The sequence below is a fragment of the Macrotis lagotis genome, chromosome 4 (genome assembly GCF_037893015.1).
Source record: "Macrotis lagotis isolate mMagLag1 chromosome 4, bilby.v1.9.chrom.fasta, whole genome shotgun sequence".
Taxonomy (NCBI): Eukaryota; Metazoa; Chordata; class Mammalia; order Peramelemorphia; family Peramelidae; genus Macrotis; species Macrotis lagotis.
This window is the reverse complement of record NC_133661.1, coordinates 116,022,092-116,027,267: the sequence shown is the minus strand read 5'-3', so window position 1 is coordinate 116,027,267 and position 5,176 is coordinate 116,022,092. Positions and strand designations below refer to the sequence as shown.

General features: G+C 33.8%; 1 protein-coding gene across 5 annotated transcripts in view; it reads right to left on the bottom strand.

Annotated features, from left to right (window-relative positions):
• PDE8A (phosphodiesterase 8A) overlaps nucleotides 1-5,176 on the bottom strand; it is a 263,475-nt gene that overhangs the window by 133,929 nt on the left and 124,370 nt on the right. The window lies entirely within an intron of this gene.

Genomic DNA, 5,176 nt, shown 5'->3' with positions numbered 1-5,176 from the left:
TAATCTAAAGAATGAAGAGATAAAACAACAAATAATAGAAATAATCAGTAATTTTATCAAAATAAACAACAATAATGAGACATACAAAATTTATAGGATGTAGTTAAAGCAGTTCTTAGGGGAAACTTTAGATCTCCAAAAACTTACATGAATAAAATAGAGAAAGAGCATTTCAATGAATTGGACATACAACTAAAAATGCTAGAAAAAAATTAAAATTCTCCAATTAAATACTTAGAAATTCTGAAAATCAAAGGAGAGATTAATAAAATTGAAAGCAAGTAAACCACTGGCCTAATAAAATTAAAATCTGGTTTTATGAAAAAAAGCATTAAACTTTTGGTTGATATGATTTTAAAAAACAAAGAAAAAACCAAATTACGCGTATCAAAAATGAAAAGGATGAATTCACCACAAATGAAGAAAAAATTAAAGCAAATAATTAGGAATTATTTTGTCCAACTGTATATCAATAAATCTGACAATCTAAGTGAAATGGATAAATATTTATAAAAATATAAGCTGTTCAGATTAACAGAAGAGGGGATAAAATACTTAAATAAAGGTTTTAGAAAAAGAAATTGAACAATTCATCAGTTAACTCCCTAGAAAAAAATCTCCAGAACTAAACATTTAAACAATTAAGTTCAATACTATATAAACTATTCGAAAAAATAGACAAAGACTCCTCCTACCAAATTCTTCTTATGACACAAGTATGGTATAAATACTTAAGCCAAGAAGAGCCAAAACAGAGAAAGATAATTTTAGAACAATTTATCTAATAAATATTGATGCAAAAATTAAAATATTAATTTTATACTATACTATAATACACTATGACCAGGTGGAATTTATACTAGAAGTACAGGGCTGGCTCATTATTAGAAAAACTATCAGCATAACTGACCATATCAGGTACAAAACTAGCAGAAATCATATGATTATCTCAAGAGATGGAAAAAACCCTTTTGATACAAATACAGTATCTATTCATATTAAAAATATTAGAGAGCAGTGGAATAAATGAACTTTTCTTTAAAATGATAAGTAGTATTTATCTAAAACAAATAACAAGGCTTATATGTAATGGGGATAAGCTAGAAGCTTCCCAGTAAGATAAGTGATGAAACAAGGATGGTCATTATCACCATTATTATTATTCAATATTGTACTATGAACATTAGCTTTAGCAATAAGAAAAGGAAAAACTTGAAGAAATTAGAATAGACAATGAAGAAACAAAACTATTACTCTTTGAAGATAATATGATGGTATACTTAGAGAATACTAGAGAATCAACTAAAAAGTTACTTGAAATAATTAAAAACTTTAGAAAATTTGCAAAATAAAAAATAAACCCACATAAATCATCAGTTGTTCTATATCTTACCAACAAAGCCCAACAGCAAGAGATAGAGAAATTTCATTTAAAAAAAAAAACAACTGTAGACAAGATAAAATATTTGGGAATCTGCCTGCCAAAACAGACCCAGGTACCATATGAACACCATCACAAAACATTTTTCACTCAAATAAAGTCATATCTAAACAACAATATATTAATTACTCATGAGTAGGTTGAATTATTATAATAAAATCATAATTTTACTTAAATGAATTTACTTATTCAGTGCCAAACCAATCAAACTACCAAAAATTATTTTATAGAGCTAGAAAAACATTAACAAAATTCATCTGGAACAACAAAAGGTCAAGAATATCAGAGAATTAATTATTTTTTTTTAAAGCAAGGGAAGTTGGCCTAGCCACACAAGATCTAAAACTATGTAATAAAGAAACAATTATCAAAACCATATGGTACTAAGAAATCGAGTGGTGGATCAGTGGAATAGGTTGGATACATAAGACACAGTAAATGACTACTGTAATCTGTTGTTTGATAAATCCAAATACTCAGCTTCTGGGATAAGAGCACACTATTTGAGAAAAATTGTCGGCAAAACTGGAAAATAGTATGGCAGAAGCTAGGCATAGACCAATATCCCATTTACCAAGGAAAGGTCAAAATAGGTGCATAAAGTGTAATATCATAAGCAAATCTATGGGAAAGGGAAGAATGTGTGACCAGATAAGAGGCAGAGAACACTATGAAATGCAAATTGGATAATTTTTGATTACATTAAATCAAAAAGATTTTGCACAAACCTTTGTAACCAAGATTAGCAGGAAAGCAGAAAGCCAGAAAACAATTTTGACATTCAATGTTTCTGATAAAGGCCTCATTTCTCAAATATTTAGAGAACTGAATCAAATTCATGAGATAATTCCTAACTGATAAATGCTTAAACAATATGGATGGGCAGTTTTCAGATGAAGAAATTAAAGTTATCTATAACCATATGAAAAAATGTTCTAAATCACTATTGATTAGAGAAATACAAATTAAAACAATTCTGAGGTACCACCTCACATTCTATTAGATTGGTTAATATGACTGAAAGTGATAAATGTTGAAGATGTAGGAAAATTGGAACACTAATGTACTTTTGGTGGAGATGTGAACTGATCCAGCCATTCTGGAGGAATAATTTGGAACTCTGCCCAAAGACTTATAAAACTGTGCACACCTTTTGTTCTAGCAATACCACTAATAGGTCTGAATCCCAAAGAGATCATATAAAAGGTAAGAGGACACACATGTACAAAAATATTTATAGCAGATTTTTTGTGGTAGCAAAGGATTGGAAAGTGAGGGGATGCCCAGCAATTGGGGAATGGAATTTGAATGGAATGGAATACTATTATGCTGTAAGAAATGATAAGCAGGTGGATCTCAGGAAAACCTGGAAAGAATATGAACTAATGTTGAGTGAAGTGAACAGAACCAGAAGCATCCTGTACCACAATTATAGCAACACTGTGCAATGATCAACCATAATAGCCTTAGATCTTCTCAGTAATACAAAGACCCAAGATAATTCCAAAAGTCTCATGATGGAAAAAAATGCTATTCACATCCAAAGAAAGAACTATGGAGTCTGAATGCAGACTGAAACATACTATTTTCGTTTTAGTTTTTGCTTCTTTCTTTTTCCTGGTTTTTCAATTTTGTTCTTTTTTTCACAACATCACTAATGTGGAAATATGTTTAACAACATTGTACAAGTATAACCTATACCAGATTGCTTGCTGTCTTGGGCAACGGAGAAGGAAAAGAGGGAAAAAATTTGGAACTCATAATTTTATAAAATTGAATGTTTATTTTTTTCTTTCTTGTGGCTTTTTCCTTTTATTCTTATTATTCTTTCACAACATGACTAATAAGGAAATATATTTAACATGATTGTACATGTTATAGCCTATATCAGATTGCATGCTGTTTTGGGGAGGGGAGAGAGAAAAAGAAAAGAGGGAGAAAATTTAACAAAAATGAATATTGAAAACTATTTCGACATGGAATTTGAAAAAATGCTATTAAGATTAAAATGTTAATGTTAAAAAACTATCTCTACATGAAATAGGAAACTATTAAGTGGGGGAGGGGGAAGAATGGGAATGGAAAAGTTGAATATAAAACCACTGCAGTATGTGTGAGTGCTTGCAGGGAGGAGAAAGACAGGGAAGGCAGTCTGGTCTACTTAGTTGATTTTGCTTGTGTTAAGGGTTGAATAAGAGTTCACATTTCCCTAGTTTTTTAGTTTACGAAGCTCCTTCCTAACAAAATATTATTAGCTTCTTTTTACAGATATGGAATTGGAGGTCTAGAAAGGTGAAATGATTTATGTATAGTCACCCAGCTCATAAATGTCAGAGCTGGGATCTCAGTCCTGGTTCATTGGAATCTTTTAGGGGAAAACTGATTCCCACAGCCGCAGACTCCATCTCCAAGTCCAGCAACCTCATAAAAAATGAGTCCTACTGTTTACAAACTGGGTTTCCAGGTGAGAGAGGGTTGATGGCTCAGCACAAAATCAGTCATTCATCCCACTCAATAAACATTTGCTGAGCATGTAGTATGTGCAAGACCCAGTTTTTCAAAAGTTCAATGAGCATTAATGTTCACCAGCAAACATTTCACACGTTCATTGAGATCTGGATCAAAGTTTTAAAAAAAACCAAAACCAACTCAACGTTGAATGGCCGCTACAAGGAAGACTAAGACAATTTTGATTCTGAAGGAGCAGACCAGGAAACAGCTTCAAAGGTACATCTCTATTAATAGTATGACAACATCCCTTCATTTTCATTTATGAAGGATAATCTATCATGACTGTTTAGACCTCATCTCATTACTGTGATTTAGATGGTAAAGATTTTCATTGATTTTTTAAAAGTATTTTTTTAACCAAAAAAATAGTGTGTTTTCCTCATCTAATTCTGCGTTAATAAAGGGGGGAGGGGCGGGGTGGGGACACAGGCCAGGCCCCACTTTATCCTCTTGCTAAGCAGACAGCTGTATTTCACCACTGAACACCTACTTTATTTACTTAGCTATGCTGCATTTAATCTTACATCCTGTCTGCTGGGTGTATCCGGCACTGGGGATCTCTGGGCAGTAAAGCCGTAACAAAGTGGGACAGCTTACTAGCCACCAGCCAAAAAAACAGGAAATTTGATGACATTGTTCAGTGAGCAGACGTCAGCAGAGAGGGATACAAGAGTAAACAGCTTCCTCGCCGCCCGCCTGCCTGCCCGGCCGCCCGCCCGCCTGGGATAAGTGGGGCGCAACTACTGGAATTCCCGAGATGGCGGGGCTTGTATTTTGCATGAGCATCAGTGCCAAAGTGACATAATGTTTTAATTCGCAGCTCGGGAAGCACTCTGAATAACCACTTAGTGTGCCTCGGCCGCGTCTAGAAGGAAACAATTGTTTGCAAAGCTGTCTTCAACAACAGGGCTTGGATTCAGACCCTCCTCAGGTAGAGGAAGGAAAAAAGAATAATGAAGTCTGGGGTGTGACAGCAGCACACCAACACATTCAGGGGGGAACGTTCACAATGAGATGCTCGTGTTGATTCCAGTTGTCTTTTGATGGAAATATTTATTTTTCTATTCAGACTTTTTCTGACTTACATAACGTCTTACAGGGCAGTAAGGGGTAGGGAAATGAGTCTTGGACTCTGTTACTGATTCACCTCTCTTGGCCCTCAGTTTTCTCTCCTGTAAAATAAAAGGATTTTATTAGATGATCTCCAAGGTCACCACCACCCAC